Source organism: Hermetia illucens, chromosome 5, assembly GCF_905115235.1.
Source record: "Hermetia illucens chromosome 5, iHerIll2.2.curated.20191125, whole genome shotgun sequence".
Taxonomy (NCBI): domain Eukaryota; kingdom Metazoa; phylum Arthropoda; class Insecta; order Diptera; family Stratiomyidae; genus Hermetia; species Hermetia illucens.
This window is the reverse complement of record NC_051853.1, coordinates 91,046,554-91,066,981: the sequence shown is the minus strand read 5'-3', so window position 1 is coordinate 91,066,981 and position 20,428 is coordinate 91,046,554. Positions and strand designations below refer to the sequence as shown.

The 20,428-nt window shown below is 37.8% G+C and overlaps 1 protein-coding gene across 4 annotated transcripts in view; it reads right to left on the bottom strand.

Moving 5' to 3' along the window:
* Nucleotides 1-20,428, bottom strand: part of LOC119658003 (neuroglian) — an 89,096-nt gene that overhangs the window by 46,951 nt on the left and 21,717 nt on the right. The window lies entirely within an intron of this gene.

The window sequence follows — 20,428 nt, the reverse complement described above, 5'->3', positions numbered from 1 at the left end:
TGCAAGAGGGAGAAGTGCAAGGATCCGAAAAGATCAATTACTTAAAGGACTCGTTCTTAAAAACTACCAAACCAACTACCCAACCAAAAGTCCGAAAAAAATTATGGTGGTCCATACGCATGATATCCAGGCCAGGAGGTACTCTTCGTTACGATATCTTCCCAAGTAGAGAGTAGAGTAGAGTGAATAATAGTACATTATTTATTTTGAAAATTTACTACGAAGCTCCTTAAGGTAATCCTATCCTATCCTAACTGCAGCAATATAGAAATATTTGGTGGAAAGGTGGATACGTCAAAGTTGCTTCTTTCGTGTCAAATTATATGATAATGATAATCGTTGGGGCAACAATCCAATTGGTTCAGAGCCGTGAAGTGTATTAGAGCACTTCATTCAAGACCGTAACGGTACCCTACAGGATTATAGTACCCTATAGGAGGCAATGTGGTTAGCATTGCCCCCGCCCGAGATTATGAGCCTGATTTGACTCACAGCTGAGTCGACTGTATCGAGCCATATATAAATGGAACTATCATGTCCAAATATTCTTACATAAAAATCAGCAAAACATTTTGTGCCTGAAGCGTCGAACTTCCGGTTTCGCCTTATTATATTAATTTAATTTTTTTGTAGTTATAAGAGAACATCAACGAAAAAAAATGTGCCTTAAAATGGTTGTTTATTACTCAAATAAATAAATGTCAACAAAATAAAAACATATTTTTATTTTTTAAGGTGGGGAACGTATTGTTTTTTTTTTAATATTAAACCGTACAAATTTGAACATTTCAGATGCACCAGATAGAAATAAAATACATAATATAAATTGATATCAGAATGATGATCTACTTATACCCCTGGAAATTGCCGATAATTCATATTTTGGGAAGCTAACACGTGAGTAGCAAACGAAATCATCAACGAAGGCCTAATTTGAGTTCTTTTACTTAAGGATTCTATTGTCGCTATCTTCCTTCAAAAGTATGACGGTTTGAATCGAGTTTTTTTTCAACTAAACCTAAACCTATAAAAGAGTATTCGCTTTTGCAGAACTTTAAGAACCGTACAAGTTATGACAAATTTGAATGAAAAGCAGAAAATAATAGCAATTGAGACCCTGAAAATCCTTTCTACGTTATCCCTTCCTGGTAAAAACCCTAACAGTGAAATACTTTCCATACAGATCAACATAAAAAAAATGTTAGGAAACAAAATACCATTCTTGAGGATTACCTGACGGTCCAATCGGCTATGCCCACCAAGCACTTTCCGTGAAGTAGTTGGATTTGCAATCTGTATTGCTAAACTCTCACAAAGGGTAATAGCCGTTATATTCTCAAAGCGATAATTTTATTCGAAAATTGGGAGAAAGCTTCCGGTTTTTTATATAAATATGGATGTGGAGGTTGAAAACTACTGAACAGAAAACAAAAGAACTTCCCCCAGTATCCGGCTATAGTTTTGCTTTCTCAGGTTAGTCTTTTTATCCGTTCTGTGAAGTGTTTTGCAGAAGTTGTATATGCGGTGTATATTTGTGGATACATTTATGTGGATAGGGTACCATTTTCGTATGAAGCAGAATGAAGCTAACCCATTTGATGCTTCAATTACGGCATAATTTTGGCTTGAGGCTTAAGGCAATATGTTCTGTTTCTCATTTTTATGATACGCATTACTCTGAGATATCCCTAGTTAATATGTTCAAGTTGTAAAGAATGGAATTCAGTATTCAATGAATTTCAAATTAAACAAAAAATGAACTATAGATTCTCAAATGTACCTCTTTTTTTCTAAATTCAAGCGAAATATTTCTGTGATCAAGACTGTCATCAAAAATATGATAGCATATTCAATGGAGTGGTATTTGTTAAAGAAGAAATTCGTTTTGCTACTCTTCCCTCAACTAATCTATTATAATATAAAAACAATTGAGATGCCAGTCGATAATTTCCAAACTTCCCAAGAACTAATGTCAGAATCGAAACCTGTCCTTTGCTCTATTGTTTGCAATAAAATCGAATCACATTAGTCACCGTTAAAGTGGTATCCTTAATTTGTACGTTCTGAAATTCGATAGTTAAACATAGGATATAGGATGCAATAGAAAACAAAAACTTCGACCATCTGCTCCGTTCCCCTAGTTTTTCTTAGGCATAAGTGATTCGGAGCGTTAATGGTCATTTTCATGGTTTCATTTAGGAATACGATACAACCATTGAATTGTAAGCAATATCCCAAATAATGTGCCATATGCGCCCTCCGTATTCTCATATACGTATATAAAACCTGATTTCATAGGGGTTAGGTATGAAAAAATCAATCAATCAATAGTGGATTTCTGTGGTTAAGCACTCAGTTGGCACGAGTCGATGGACTTAGAATTCATCAACAAGCTCAACGAAGTAAAATTCATCTGATGATTATAGATAGATAGAGAGTCGAATAGCGCTCCGGATTGTTATTTTACTTTTGAAAGCTAGTAAACCATTAAAAAGTTTTCAGAGCTAAACTTTCTTACCGTTCATTCTAATATAAGTTGTAATCCGAAAGGCCCTCACTCCAGATATAAATGGTTTTATGCGTTTGTTACGTAAGAACGCAAAATGACAAAGAAATAATAATAGAATTTCCACAAAATTCTTCACTATCGCGCTTCACATTAAGGCGTATACTAGTGCCTCTCTTTATTCTACCACGGAATTTTTTAAAAAGAGTTTGATTCCAGTATTTTTCCAAATTAGTAGATATCGAGATGGTGTAAATTTTGAGGCCCTTTCAACCAACTTCAAAATTAAGATCTGTTTCGGAAAATACTAATCTATTTTCAGTTGATATCCCACACTGCTATACTCGAAGGAAAGAAACATCCTGTTTCTGCACATATAAGAACCACCCTTAAACAGAACATAAAATGATGCATTCACTGCAAGCGAGAGGGTTTAAAGCTCCAACATTTCCAACAAATTTTGTGTCAACTGTTTCCAAATATAGATATAGCGGTTAATAGGCAGACAGATAGTAAAAGGAATATAAATTTGTGAGCTACACATGTATAGAGAGATCTCAGAAAGTTAGCTTGAGCGAGAATTCCTGTGATGTCGACTCCTTGCTCTGTTGGATCATGTGCTTTTGTATTCTGGTAGATCTAGTGGTAGTAGACGCGAATCCTGTACCGGACCGATGTCCTAAAGGTAATATTGCGATTTTGATCGATGATTTGATTACAAACGGGAGCTCTGACAATGCCTTACTTAAGCGTTTGATAGGAACAAACGATCTTGGCGGCAGTAACAATAACGGCGAATAATTTGCAGATTTCTGCAATTTTCACCGTCTATTTATTGATTGCACAGCTTGGGTATTATGAGATTATTGGGGTTTCATCTGAACGATATCGAATATCTACACCAAAGGAACACATCTCGAGTAGATTTAATGAGTTGTTTTTTAAATGCTGGCTTCCATTCTATGGTTGTATCTACTCACAGAGTCGTAAAATGCCGGCCCTTGAAATGAACCATTTCCGCGGTCCGACTGTCACACAACAATGGGAAAACGACACTACGGAAGAACCGCTCGAGAATATGTATGAACGCTGGGTCCGCAACAGAAGTTTCTTTATCTCTGGCGGCAAAAGAACCCCACAAGAACTGACTGACTACTTAAATTTGGAAGCAAATGAACGTACATAAGAAGGTGAGAACTCTGTTGATTGCCATGAGCGTGATGCTCTTGGACTCCGATGAATGAAACGAATTTCACCAGTGCCTAGAAGCTGCCCCAAACAAGAATTGATTCGGTACAGTATACCACATCACGGAAGAACTTGATGCGGGTCCTAATTCTTTCAATGATTTTGTGGAGGCATTAAAAGTAGGTTTCTCATTCATGACAATAAATAGTTGAAAATGGGGAAAACGTATTTCATTACGATTCTCAATCATGTAACATCGTGGATGATATGGCAACCCATGGTAATATGCGTATACGGACAGCTATCGACGCGATTAAGCTGCAAAGCCATCACCCTTGACGGTCTTCCCGTGAAATTATACTTTGCAGTCCTTTCTGTTTCTGCAGAATCGCTACTTCCACCTGTCCGAATATCCTGGAAATTTAGATCTTTCTCGGAGAGAAGAATAATCGTTAAGATCACGAAGAAAGGCATATATGTGCATCCTTCTGTCATAAAGAGAATAGGTGAAAATAATCCTGAAACGGACGACGAAAACCCTGGAGAGCATAATCGAAAAAGAACAGGCTGATTTTCGCTCTTTACTTTGGTGTATCGACCACATTAACATCATTCGGGTCAATGAGCTTTCGACTTGAATAGATGACAACCACACGAGGTGCGATATAAATACCGAAAATGGCCTCTGTCAATCGCCTTCTGATCGACTTTCAGAATGAACGAACCTGTTACACTATAATTTGTACCCATGTATTTAAAATAATTATATAATAATATTGACCTTAGTAGAATATAATGGAGTTCTCAAGTCTAGGCTGGACCTATGAGAAATGAAAAACTCAAGGTAAACATTTTGAAGACCCACACTTCTGATTATCAGTCCCGAGGGTTTGTAAGACTTTCAATTTCAAAGTGGGTATTTAATTCCAATTATTCCTGGATAAAAATGAAACAATTTTAGACACCTTATTTATCATTGTCAAGCCCCCAAAACGGGATGTAAACAGGATTTCTGTGTGCAAATAAATTAATTTAGCATAGCGTATAAATGAGACTTTCTTCCTAGAGTGTGTAGGACAAGTTACACTGAGAGATATGTTGGTTTGCCAGAGCAGACCAGTTAAAAGTTCTGGATTTCCGAGCAGGTTTACCCATCTGCTGTCCAACGCACAGGATCCGTTGTAATCTTATAAAAATTCATTGTACAGTTTGTGTATTAAAAATTGTCAATAACTGGAGTGTTTCCCAGTCATAAGGAGTTTGAGAAAAGATATGAATGGACTGAAAATGAGAAATACATCTACCATCCTCGTACCATCGTTACGAAGAAGAATGCTTCAAAATTACAATACAGGTGATAATAAGTTATGGGAGCTATCGTCTAACTATTTGCAAAATGTCTAGGGCTCCGTAAAGTGCGTGTGAGGTAGGTCCCTCGCTTTTTTATAGCATGACCGAAGTTCAGACGTCTCCAGGTCTTCCAGGCAATAAAAGCACTGTTTGCACAATAAAAGAATGCATTTCTGAATAGAATTCGCACCTTAAATGCAAACCGGGTCTACAACATGGTGAGAACAGGCACGAAAAGGGAGGCAGTACCCGAGAAAGCGAAGACTCGATTATCAGCGAGATTCTTTTACGATTACTGTGGTTGACATTGATTTCCTCATGACTTCGCCTAATAAAAGAAACTTATTAATAATAATCGTTGGTGCGACAATCTAATTGCATTCAAGGCCGTAGCGTTACACTAGAGGATTACAGCACCCAGTAGAAGATAATGTGGACAGCATCGCACTCGCCCGTGATTATTATCCTGATTTGGCTCAGGTATTCATTCACAGCCGTCCTACTGCCATCAGTGAGATTTTAACCGTGACCTTCTGTACCACAACCTAGTGCTCTAACCACGGAGCTATTCGGACATCGAAGCTACTTATTACTGTACGCTTTTGAGTCAGGCCTTTAGCAAACACGAGTCCAAATAATTCGAAAGATCTTTCTCCACGATAACAATCAATCCAAGACTATGATCCTAATTTGAATAAAATTAGAGAAAATGAGATGAGCTGTTTTTGATTACCCTCCGTACATGGCTGACTTGTCACTTCAACGATGCCAAATGCTACAACGATAGAGGCATTTGTACGCAGTTAACATTTGACGAAATTTAATGATATCACGATCAAAAATTTACTAATTCAGCCGACCTTTATTAGATATTAGTAAAGTTAAAAATTATGTTTAAATATTACACGCGCTTTATTATTGTATTTCATCGACAATATTTTTTAATGATAAAGTTTCATTTATATAGGTTTCACAAGTCTGAATCAGAATTTTCCAAATCCAGAATTTTCCAAACTAATTTCGGTACTTTCCAAACTAACTTCCAAGTCAATTTCAAAATTTTCCATTTCAAATTCAGACTTTCCTATTTCCAATTCAAAATTTGTTCAATATTTTGCTATCAAGTTTTATACCAACTTTTTACCACTGGTGGATGAAGCTGGATTTCTTTGAAGGAAATCTGAGCATGTCATCACTTTCCTTATTGAAGGGATGAATATGGTTATAAAAAAAATTGAAAAGCAGATACAGTCACTCACAAAATTGATCATATTCATTCGAGCGCTTCCGCTTTTATTTAATGTTGTAGCTTCACTGTGCGTGCACTTGCTTGCATCTTCCTGAGTTAAGCCAGAATCAACGGTATATTAATTTTGGATTCTGTGAAGAATGATCACGTGATCAATTTTTAGGGGTAAAGACGGGTGGCTGACAGTCGTGTTCGCTTTGCAAAAAGTGTCAAATCTCTTCTTTTTAGCACTGTCAGCCTCTACGATATGACTCGCTTTTTCACTTCCAATCGCTTTTACCGTTGTGGCAGTGGGGCTATCTACTTTTTCAGTATAATATAATTAGTATGACAGACAGACGGACGGACTCACAGTAAACTGATATGAATTTCCACAATATATATCCCTGCGGCCTGGTATTGAATTATCATCATCAATGGCGCGGCGGAAGGTATTCATTTGGGGACTGCCCTAATCAAAAGTTTCAGACACCCGACAGGATCTTCCTCGTCCATTTGGATTAGGTGATCTGCCCTCCAAAGCCTTTTAAGTGACCCAAGCTTCCGAAGAATACATAGGAATTGGCAATCCCATGATCTTGCATATGGAGAGACGTTTTGGGCGCAAAAGTCTTGATAAGTAGTAGTAAAAGTGGATTCGATAGGTTGACAACAGCTTGTCTGGTTTTTTTGGTTAACTTTGTTATTCTCTGTAAATTTTGGCCCAATTAGGAGAGTAATTTAACTTCTCCAAATTTGTATGTTGCCAACCATCATTGATCAGTTCGTCTGGTCTCGTGCATATTCAATGCATATTTTGAATTTAGTTACGCTTAATAATAGGTAACGAAACATGTACACATCTGTTGGAACAACAACAACAAAAATTGTCTTTCGATGTCAAGGGAGAAAGAGAATGAATATGCTACTATTCATCGCGACATGCGAACCTCCCTGCGCATTCGCATTCATTTTAATTAAAGATTGAATATTAATTGAATTAATTGTCATTGTTTAAAGATTTAAAGAATAAATAAAGTTATTTGTAATAGTAGTCCACGAAGAGAACTGATCCTTCTCAGCACCAATATGAGCCTAATTACCCTATGAATCTCATACCACGTTTATTATTTTCGACTGATTTGAATGGAAGAGTTCACTGGGCTACTGGGTGCAGTGGTAAACTTTAAAGTTCCGAAAATGGCTCTCACTTTAAATGTGACGATGGGAAGGGTACTTTCGTTTCTTCAAAAGTATTAACTAAAATTGTCGTGGAACACTTACAAAGCTTATTAAATAAAAATTAAATATTAAATAAAGATAAAGATAAAACGTACAAATAAATTTAAAATTAGTCATTACAGTGCTTGTTATCGTCGGTAGGCACTAAATAAGAGAACAAGAAGTTACCTCACAAAATTCGCAAGGAGACCGTATTCGCATTGGCAAATTTCGATGGAGGTTGGAATCTAGGTTGGTGTGGTAAGCCAACTCCGCCTCCGATTTGCCTATAAAAAAAGGGAAACTCGAAGCGGATTCTTAGCCAAGTCCTGGAGCAGGAATTTGTAAGGGGTATTATAGATACAGTAGAAATACGCCACAGCCTTCAACATAAAGACAAACCAGAAATATTAAATACTGGCTAACATAGGGACATCAGAAATTACGATAGGTGTTCGCAGGAAAATATAAAACTTGAACTAAATATGACTGGGCGAAAGCTATGTTGTCAGAGGAATTGCGGAGGGAAAATACAACTATATCAGGTAGAGCCCACACTGAAGTTTGCATGAGACTCAATTATGCTATGACACTATATGCCAAAAGGACAATGATCCGTACCGCTCAACAAAATCGACCATCAAATGGCTCCGGGCACGCAGAAGAAAAACATTAGACTGGCCTCTCCAATATCCCCACCTAACCCCACCGAATACTTTTGGACTGCTTTAAAATGTTCGGTCACATGGATGTTGGAGATATTAACCTAATCGTGGCCAAATGTGCGGGATGCATGGGACGCATTCTTTCTCAACGAGTGGACTAAAACTCACTGATGAATAGGACAACTGGTTCTCGAAATACCGAAATAGCAAAAAAAATATTTTAAGAAAATATTAAAACGTTTTTCATTTCAAAATATAATGTATACTTTATTTCGACGCTCACTGTATGTATTTTTTCCTAGTTAATTAAGAGAAGACGACAGGCAGTTTCAAACACAACGGAAATAAAATTGGGCAAGTTTGTAAAGAGATTTCATCCATCGTGTATACAATTTCCGTCAATGTACATAAAACAAGTTTTGGTGCTTTTAATAAATATAACTATCAATTCCTATTCCTCTGTGAAAGTTACCCTCATCACTGCATGTAGTATACAATAATAGCAAGTTCTATTCCCGGCGCCCGAATTAGCCGCCCGTTATCATCTCCTGCACTGGCTAATGCGATGACTCAATACAAATACGAAGAAAGTCTCCTGAATGCTAATAGTTCTTTTCCCTCAATATAATTCACTTGGGCTTTGAGTATTGACCTCAGAGCCTCACCACGCTGCATGTAAACGACAAACTAATTACATTACATCTCACTACCGGTTATTATATCTTGCCTAACAACTTTGCTTTTGTCGTCATTTTCTCACCGATTACATGACTTGTGGTCTTCAGAGTAACATTAGAGCTCAATGCATCACTACTTCGTACTTTTCTACTAAAGACGTTACAAACTGGGCGTGTCTCGTGCGCATACCCGTAGCTAGAGCTACACTACATTGTGGGTTGCGTGTCATTCTAAGTCACTAGAATTTAATTGCCCGCATATACAACCGTTGGATTGCTTCGTCTGTTTGCAGGTTCTTTCGTTCTTTCATATTTCTCGGATATTGGCTTACTGGTCTCCTAATGAACTGTACTCGAGCCCATAAGTTAATTAATTTTGAAAGGGGATTAATGAGTCACATGGCACCAAGTAGAATGAAGAAACGTGCTTACGGTGAACCTGTTTCGAAACTCCACGTACTAGTGTGAGTAGTTGTCCATACAAGAACATTGAGTTAGAGCCAACCGGGGAAAATATTCGGCTAAATTATTATTATTGAACGACTAAGCAATGTTTTTGACATTGTTTCTGCATCTACGGTAAACCTTCTGATTGCAAGTCATACAAAATTTATCCTACACTTTTCACAAGTTGCCTAAAATACTGTTTTAAATGCACAGCAGTGTGAGTTGGAAGCTACTCTTCTTACTGACTACCAGCTCCTCTATATAAAAAGTAGAAAATTCCGAGGGGTTTTCATTCACAGAAAAATATTGTGTTTTGGCATGCCCAAGTAATTTTCAAAGTAAACACTGAAGGCCTGGACAAATACAGTGGGTCATGTGGAATAGAAATCAATGTCTTTCTTTATAAAGCACACCAACGGATGCTGTGCTCGATCGTGATCTAACTAGATAATGCGATTTTCCCTAAGATGCTCTCGTCTCAATGATAACTCCATATATTTGATTTGAACACAAAATGATCGTTATATTTTTCAGTCCACGCTAAGAGAAACTACTATTCTACAAACGCTATATGTGGATAAACGTGCTTCTATAACCGGAGACCTCAACACCTGAATGCTGGGCATGCTGTTTGGCAAGTAGTACCTTTTTTAAATGTTTTCAAACTGGTTTTTCTTCCATAGTGATAAACTAATCGAATAATGAGCTAACCTTAACTGGATACATACTGACCAAGTTAACTTGCCCGATGATGGCGTTTTCGTTGTAAAACTGTGATGGAGCTTTTCCAAATGGCGGGAACATTATGTTAACATAGCGTCTTAGAGATTTCAAGGTAGACAGAGTCTTCAGATTCTGGATAGTTTTCTTTGAATTTTATTAGCAAAACTGGTATCGTTTCTTTATTATGTAATGCCTACATGAAACCACAGACCTCTTAAATTAGCTATCGTTTCTTCTGATTTAGCATAAAATTTTCGAATCTACTGTAGAAACACAAAAAATATTGTATTTTTATGTGCACCCCACAAATATGTAAGCATTATTTTTCATGAAAACTGCCTCCTATAGAATGGTTTTGAGAGAACTAAACTCAAAATATTTAGGCATAAACGCGTCAGCCACTTTTAGCAAACAAGTGCGAAAACGAAAATGGTCTAATTCTTCACTATCTAATACGGTGTATAAACATTACAGCATTTCCCGATATTTTTAGTACAAATAAAGTAATATCGTAGTAATCCGCTCATTTTTTTTTCGCTTTTTCTCCAAATGTTTTTCGTTTGAGTAACATTTTAGAGTAGTTAATAATCAAACTCTTTATATACAGATAGATAGTACCCCGACTTAGGACCTTTTGATTTACTTCATTTGGATAGATTTTATGTTAAGAATCTTTAGGTTCGCATGTTTCATTTCTTCATAGTACCATCAAATAGGACTATGATGTGCTACATAAGATGTCTTAAGAGTACAGTAAAATCACGCAGAAGATACAACACAACCTACAAAAACTTTGTTAATAATAGTAAGATCTCCATCAATCTTTCTAATATCATGCTCTAGATTATAATCCATTTTACTCCAGCATTTTAAGATTCTAGGATAAATACAATATGAGTTTCCACCAAATTGTTCAATGGTACTATATTATCAATAATTTTTTTTTTTTGCGTAGGTTACATGATTTAGATTGAAGCCTGGACTCCATATACAGCATTTCTTTTTACGACCAACTAAAAACTAAAAGCTTGCTTAAAAAGTATTAATAGAATTTTTTCATATGCTACCCCATGAGCTGATTACAGTTTAAAAGAAAGTAAGTAGCCACATATATGTATTTCTAGGGAAGAGCAGGCAACATCAAATCCAAGCATTTATTAGCGCATTATTCCAAAAATGTAAGCAGAAAATATTAAGAAAATCAATCACTAATCGGTCTAGCATTGAATTTTGTCCGGCAGTCAAGGGATACTGTAAGAAGAACAACAGCACACAGGGTTTTGTTATTAGTGGATAGAACAGCCGGAAATCCATCAAAGCAATGAAAATGTATAGAAAAAGCGATGCTCATACCACGTCGCTGCTACAACCCATAGAGGACGTGAATTTGCTGTATTTTGATATTCGGAGTCGTTCGGAATATAGTGTTAAACACGTGGTAAATCACATGCCAGATTTATGGCGACCGCCGTAATAAAGCTCGTATTTATCGGTCGGAACAACTTCGCTAAAAGGACTAGAATTGAAGCCAAGGCTGTATATGTGTTTCTCTTTTTTTTTTCCTTTAAGATGACCACAGCGCCCTCTAGCGTGGCAGCAGAAAAACACCTTTTTTTTGGAGATGGGTGAATAAATTGCTCTGTATCTCAATAACCAACTATGCGATTGGGATGAAAAAATTAATATGCACGCTCAAGATATTAATAAACCTATGATGTATTTGTATCTTTATCCAGTTCTTCACAAAAAAATTTCTAAAAAAGGCCAAAAAACGACCTTCACACGGGATGACCCCCTTAACTTTGGCCCAAGCATCCTTGATTGCCCTTTAAAACTCTTTAGTCTGATTAAAATGGTAGAAATCGTCATACATATCTTGAACCATAGTGTCCAATCGATTTTCTATTAAGTTTAAGGCAGGAAAATGTGAAGGTCAATCTACAATAGATACTTTAGCAGCGGGAAACCAGTTTTTGTAAACCGCGACATATGAACTGCTTGATCAATCGAAATTGCCTCGAATACGCCAACAAGTTATGGCGCAGAATTTCTTGGTAGCCATTGGGATTGATTCGGGGTATCAGCGAACACCGTCGCTATCGACTTGTCAAGTGCCGAAAGTGCTGCCCAAATTATGACAGATGTGACACCGGAATTGTACATAGTATAGTCATAAGTTCTATCAGTCAATGCGTATAGCGAGAAATGTTAGGCCGCCGAAACTGGTAACACTGCGCATGGAGAGTACCTAACCACTTCCATCAGACTTTCGGATTCCAAAGGTCAGTAGCGCGTGAACGACAACACGATGAAGTTTGGTAACTATGAAAAACGAATCGCGATTATTGCGTGATACCAATGTGAGAATACGCCGAAAAAGATTCATAGTTTGTTAAAAAAGCTGCCGGTAAACGAACGGTTCGTTTTTAGGACATTAGCTCGATACCGCGAAACAGCTGATGTGGTTGACAGGCCGCGGGAGGGGCGCCCGCGCTCTGTACGACGCTCGAATGTCGTGCATGCTGTCCGTGAGCGTGTTCGTCGCAATTCTCTCCGCAAGCAGAAACGAATGTCGGCGGAAATGGGCGTTTCAACTCGAGGTATGAGTTGTATTTTATGAGACCACGTTCCCGGTGCGTACCGGCGATACGTTAGCCATATGTTAACGCCAATCATCATCATCAACGGCGCAACAACCGGTATCCGGTCTAGGCCTGCCTTAATAAGGAACTCCAGACATCTCGGTTTTGCGCCGAGGTCCACCAATTCGATATCCCTAAAAGCTGTCTGGCGTCCTGGCCTACGCCATCGCTCCATCTTAGGCAGGGTCTGCCTCGTCTTCTTTTCCTACCATAGATATTGCCCTTATAGACTTTCCGGGTGGGATCATCTTCATCCATACGGATTAAGTGACCCGCCCACCGTAACCTATTGAGCCGGATTTATCCACAACCGGACGGTCATGGTATCGCTCATAGATTTCGTCATTGTGTAGGCTACGGAATCGTCCATCCTCATGTAGGGGGCCAAAAATTCTTCGGAGGATTCTTCTCTCGAACGCGGCCAAGAGTTCGCAATTTTCTTGCTAAGAACTCAAGTTTCCGAGGAATACATGAGGACTGGCAAGATCATAGTCTTGTACAGTAAGAGCTTTGACCCTATGGTGAGACGTTTCGAGCCGAACAGTCTTTGTAAGCTGAAATAGGCTCTGTTGGCTGACAACAACCGTGCGCGGATTTCATCATCGTAGTTGTTATCGGTTGTGATTTTCGACCCTAGATAGGAGAAATTGTCAACGGTCTCAAAGTTGTATTCTCCTATCCTTATTCTTCTTCGTGTTTGTGTTTGACCAGTGCGGTTTGATGTTGTTGGTTGATTCGTCTTCGGTGCTGACGTTGCCACCATATATTTTGTCTTGCCTTCATTGATGTGCAGCCCAAGATCGATCTGGATGAACGCAGTTTGTATGTCTCGGGTGGTTCTTCCCATGATGTCGATAGGCCAGTAGTTGGGTGGACTTGAAGCATAGGCCAGTAGTTGGGTGGACTTGAAGAGGATCGTACCTCTTGCATTCACCTCAGCATCACGGATCACTTTCTCGAGGGCCAGGTTAAAGAGGACGCATGATAGCGCATCCCCTTGTCGTAGACCATTGTTGATGTCGAATGGTCTTGAGAGTGATCCTGCTGCTTTTATCTGGCCTCGCACATTGGTCAGTGTCAGCCTAGTCAGTCTTATTAATTTCGTCGGGATACCGAATTCTGTCATGGCCGTGTACAGTTTTACCCTGGCTATGCTATCATAGGCGGCTTTAAAGTCGATGAACAGATGGTGCAACTGTTGTCCATATTCCAACAGTTTTTCCATCGCTTGCCGCAGAGAGAAAATCTGATCTGTTGCTGATTTGCCTGGAGTGAAGCCTCTTTGGTATGGGCCAATGATGTTCTGGGCGTATGGGGCTATCCGGCCTAGCAAGATAGTAGAGAATATCTTATAGATGGTACTCAGCAACGTGATACCTCTATAATTGTTGCACTGTGTGATATCTCCCTTTTAATGTATGAGACAAATTATGCCTCGTTGCCAATCGTCAGGCATTGATTCGCTGTCCCATACCTTGAGCACAAGTTGATGAACCACTTGGTGTAACTGGTCGCCTCCATATTTAACCAATTCAGCTGTAATTCCATCGGCTCCTGGCGACTTATGATTTTTTTTAGCCGATGAATTGCACGGACTGTTTCTCCTAAACTTGGTGGTGGCAGTATTTGTCCGTCGTCTTCAGTTGGCGGGACCTCCAACTCGCCGATGTTCTGGTTGTTCAGTAGCTCATCAAAGTACTCAACCCATCGCTCTAATATTCCCATTCTGTCGGAAATCAGATTTCCCTCTTTGTCTCGGCAGGATGAGCATCGAGGTGTATAAGGCTTCATCCTGCTGACTTGTTGGTAAAACTTCCGCGCCTGGTGCGGTTGCTCCCTGTACTTTTCTAATTCACAGACTTGTTGGTCCTCCCAGGCTTCCTTTTTCCGTCTGTGAAGTCGCTTCTCCGCTCGACGGAGTTCGTGATAAGTCTCTGCGCACGCCCGCGTTCTTTGAGAATGCAACATTACTCGGTATGCGGCATTCTTCCGTTCCGTTGCTAGCTTACATTCATCGTCAAACCAACCGTTCCGACCGTTAACGCCAATACTGAAGGAAATATAGCGAACTCGGTTTGCTGCTTTTCTGCAACGATTTCCCGGTAAAAAGTATTCCGAATTTCTAGGTTCTGATTTTACCATCGAGGAAAAATTCATCCGATAAAACGATCGAGTATATGCTCACAATTGTTATGAAGGCAAAAAAATGCTCCGCGTTCCCAATGTCGTCACCATCCGACTTCTGTCATGGTATGCTGCGGCGTCTCATATCACGGAGTAACTGATATTCACTTCTGCGAGGCCGGCGTCAAAACTAATACGAGCGTGTACGAAAAGAAATGAATCTCTATTCGCTGGAAAGTCGTGGTGCTTCCAGCAGGACTTGCCCCCCCTCACAAAGCAAAGATAATTCAGCAGTGGTTAGCGGTGCATGTTCCTGACTTCATAACCACGGATGAATGGTCCTTAGGCAGCCCAAATTGGAATCCTCTGAACTACAGCCTTTGAGCTAAGTTAGAGGAGACTGCCTGCGATCGAACTTACACCAATTTGTGTGCAGCTGGAGAAATGTCACTTCATATCGAGCGTCAAGTGATGGATGCATGGCCTCACAGACTTCGGGCCTGTATAACTGCTAGCGGCGGCCATTTTGAATAATTTTTTTTTCGTTTGAAAGCTCTACGTTTCCCTTTTCCAATCTTGTACTTTTCGATTGATTTGGTTTATTACTTCGTGAAAAAATTTTTTTTTGACTGACAAAACTTATGTCTATACTATATACATCGCAAAATAGCGCAGTTCTTTCAAATCATGCCAATAATTGATAAATCCGTCTGGACCGTGAAGGCAAATTTCTTTTATTGCAGTTAATCTAAGCAGATACAAGTTGGGATACCGGAAGCTGGGTGCTTCGAATACAAATGTTTTGTGTTCATCTCATGTGAGGAACTCTCTATGCAACCGTAAAAAGTGAAAATATAATGAAATGGAAAATGGAATTTGTTTTACCTTATCCCATTCATACGAAATTGCCCTAATTTCGTAATATTTCGATTTTAACATCAGTACTTTAAGCTTTCGTATGTGATAGAGGTTCGGTGACTCTTTTGGAGTTTTCCAAACTGTCACGGGTCCAACATAGGACGCGAACTCGCTATGAAGCCTGCAATGCTCGCTGCGAGTTGAAAATTGTCTGTTTTTCACCATAACTTTGGACTTGCAGGCTGCCAGAAGATTTTCGCGTATCGAAAGTTTTGGGGTCAGCCAAATCTCACGATAATACAATGATTTCAGCTCAAATGGCGAGCAATTTCATAGTTGGGCAGGTACCTTTCATGAAGCGCAACAATTTATCCTTTCTCATATTCATTTAACGCACTTTTTCTTGCCATTATTTTACAAAAATCTCGCTCTAAAAGCACATAACGAACAAAAAAGCAACTAAAAAACTACAACAATAAATTAAGTTTCTTTCACTTGTTACAAGAAATGTGCGAAAAAATATAATGGTTCTATAATTTATGAACGCACTGATATACATATTTATAAACACAGAAGTATACGTGTAATAAATCCTTTCATTTGGATATTTGTACCAAAAAAGTTTGAATTTTTGGCTATAATGGAAGGCAGAGTGTCCGACAACCAGACGCTCATTATGGATTTATATTCAGTTGCGGTAGGGCAGGGACGAGTTGAACAGTTACTACTGTATTCGTTCCTTGAATTTTATGTAAAGTGCTTAATGCATCATTATACAGGGGCGCTAAAAATGTAGAAAACTAGATCCGTTGGCAGCTATTGCTCCTAGTATAGTTATATGAAATAGATCGGCCACATTTTCACTCTCTAAATCATTCTCAATGCATCTTGCAATTGAGTTTCGTTGTATCTAATCTTTTGTAAGTGATAGACTTCCACATTACTTTATACTTGAAACTCATTTATATAAATTATAAAAACCGGCACATATATGACAGACGTTTACAGAGAGACAGAGTTTTAAAGTTATATTTCATTATAACCCACTTGTTTACGTACCATTCTGCAGCGCAATGTTACTTTATTACTTAAAAGCGATTGAATTTCCCTTGGTGATATTAATAATGGAATTATCAATCAAGGGAGAACCCACCTTGAGGTTGACCACTCAAATTTGTTTATATGGTAAAACATTCCAATGATTGCTCAGTTTATACGAGTATGAACCTTGAAAAACGATAACGATATTAAATGATACACATATGAACACAACACCCACAGAAAAATAATATTTGAAAATTAAAACAATTCCATTATCCAGACCAAAGATTCTAAACCGGACAATTTAGATTCTTGTGTCGTATATGTATGCAGTTGAAAGACAATCCGATATATAGACTTAATTTATGTAATACAATCAAGCATTCTTGAATCAGCAAAAGACATCTGCACATTTAGAAAACAATATCTTTGAGGTTTTCTTTCACCAGACAGAATTGGCTACCTATCGCTTTCAAGCAATGCGGTTCCAGATAGAAATATATTTGTACCCAACCATGAGAAAAGAACTATCCAAGAATCCAGGTGTTTCAAAATAAATGGTTTTCAGAGCAGGGATTGCAGTTTTACACAAGTCAGCTCTGTGGTTAGAAGCATACAATAATGGGTACCACTCAATTTATTTTATACTGAGAAGCTGGCAAGGTATATATGATAATATGCTGACAACCTAAGTATTCGGTCTTCCTGCATTGATTAATTATATAAATTGTAACTTCTTCAAGGAACAGCGCATTCATGTGGTCCTTTTGATTCGTATTGAAAATCAGTATCTTTCCTCGCACTACCATCGGTAATAAATCAAATATTTAACACAAATTTATCGTGATCTAAAGTGTTTATTTCAAAAGAAAAGAATTTTACATATCGCTGATAGTTTGTTCATGTTTATATTTAGATCGATCGCCTGGAGAGAAGATTAATACACGCAAACGCTTCGATTTGGTTAATAACTTTGAGTGTTTGTAAAGTTAATAATAGACTGGTAGCGTGTGATTCTAAAAGCCAATATTATGATATATTAAAAGAGTGATACTATTTATCATTGTAGTCATTGCAGAGTATAATATGGGCAAATAAAATTATTACGGAAATATCCCAGGACTAGTTTAGCACTCTCATGCTTATACAATATTAAATAAAAGATATTTAGTTTCAGTATTTTTATTGTTAGTTTGATTAGGCCGTGTTACCATAAGTCGTTGGAAGGGAATAAGAAATAAGTTAGATCTCAAAGATCTCGTATATTGGAAAACGAGTGCTCAATACGACCAACATTCGAATTTCCATTTATTTATTTTTAATATCAGATAGTTTTGGAACTTCAAAGCTCGAAGCATATGTTCAAAAGGTGTGAAACATTGAAAAGGTGAGCCTCCGAAATATCGGTTCTAGTGTAATATATAGTTTGCTGCGAATGTACTTTGATGATCGATAAAGCTTGATTGAGGATGTTTGAAACGCTGCTGCTTCCTGGAAAGGATTTTAGATTACTTTGAAGATACCATTGGATGACGGATCAGAACGTAACATGGATCTTTCCTAGAGATTTTTTCAAGCAACAAATGAAAAAGAATAATGAATCCTTGACAATAAATCCTTGAGTTATAAATTGAGTTTTTGACTTTGCATATTAGAAGGTCACACCACCATTCATGCTTCAGGTTTTAGATATTAGTCACTATACCTGTATTTCGCGAAAATATTTAAATCAATTTGGCAAGGAAATTACTCTCAAAAGAATATCCTTGAGCCCAATCCGCTAAAAAAGATGGTCTTAGCAATTTTTTTTTTTTGGTTAAAAAAATATTTTTAAGGTTTTGTGTAAACACAAAACCTTATTAAAATCGGTTTACTGTCTGTCTGTCCGTCTGTCTGTCTGTCAGTCCGTCACACGCATTTTTCTCGGAGACGGTTATAGCGATTGACACCAAATTTGGTAGAAAGGTGGGAACTGTGAACGCTCACGCATACAGTGAATTACATCCTTTTACGTCGAATTTAAGGGGGGGGGGTCCCCATACATGCAAAAGGGGGGTGTAAAATTTTTTTTCATCAAATATAGTCATGTAGGGTATCAAATTAAAGGTCTCGGTTAGTACTTTTCGAAGCCGGTCTTAGTTTTGACATTTCTTGGAAACGTGGGGAGTGCGGGGGGTTGAAAGTGATCATTTCTTTAAGGGGGCCATTCTCAGAAACTGCCAAACCGAAAAATCTGAAAAAAATCAGGAGGCTGCCACTATATGGTGCCTGGGCTCCGAAATACCTTCCATGCCGATATCTGTTTAAATAAAGTTAATAATAGTATATTACTACATTTTTTTGTAATTGGTTAGAAACCCCCCTTAGGTTGATCCTAGTACCATGAAATTTTGCAGTGATATAGGCTATAATATAGAGCATAATCTCACCAAGTTTGGTGGAAATCGGACTATTACTAACAAAGTTATAATACCTCAAATTTGTTGTTTCTTTGAAAATTGAAGACTATGAATGTCAATATCACCCGAAAGTGGATACTCTCACATAATATATGGATATATTACGTGCTACGTACTAAGAAATACACAAAACCTTTCGTACCTGAAGCGTCCAGCTTCCGGTTTCCCGACTTGTTTTGATTCTAAAATCGATTTGTATGAAACGTTAACAATACATTATTATGTAGACTATTTCGCCTTGTGCCCTTTTTTAGTAAAAGGATTCAGATATCCATATTATATTAAAGACGCTAAAAAAAGTATACAAAACACTAAACGCGATATAAGGCATGAATGTGATGTTTTCTGCCTTGAACGTTATTCGCTAAGCACAAGTCAAATTTCTTGAGAAATGATGATTACAATTAGCTTTTAAACTCGAATAAATTAATCTTGCCGAATTTGTTTACATCATGCAATGTCGGAGATGAATATTATGTTATTCATCTTGCGGAACTAAAAGAGGAAGCTGATTTGATAAAATTATACCGCAGCAGTCTGAGTAGGAAGAATGAGAAAATTGTAATATAAATAGGGAAATATAAGCATTAGAAGCATAGAAGAAAAGCACAATGTTGTACAGACTTCACAAAAACGAACACAGTAACAATGATAGTGAATATCACTGAATTCCAACAAACCAACTTATCCAGTACAGTCATTTTTACTATATATTGGGTATATGCAAAGTGGTTCGCGTTTTATTTCATAAAAATAAACATTTATTTATTAAATAGAACCTACTTTGATAGCCAAATATAAACATTTAATACGTGAAGTGTAATTTAATTGTTCTAAACAGCGTTGACACTTCTAGACAGAATAGGGTATATAATTTCGTTCAAAGTAGGCTCCATCTATATCCTATTCTGTCTAGAAGTGTCAACGCTGTTTAGAACAAATAAATTACTCTTCACGTATTAAATGTTTATATTTGGCTATGGTGGATCCATTTTATTGGCAATACTCATGTTTTCTTTGATTTCAGGATTTTTAGAGTAGATCCAGTTCTCATTTCTTCCTCCCTTTTACTTCTAATTTTTCGTGTATTTATCCTATGGGAGATGAGAAGTTTGTGTTTTCTGCAGCTTTCATCGCCTGCATTCACTTGTATATTGCCATCGTATCTACTTGCAGAATCGGAGTTTCATCACCTTGAATTCACCACTTTCGTGGTCGGTCATTTGACAGTGGGAGAACTACCTTCTAATCAGACATCTTGAATAGTCCGTTGAGAATATGATGATCGCAGAAACGCAG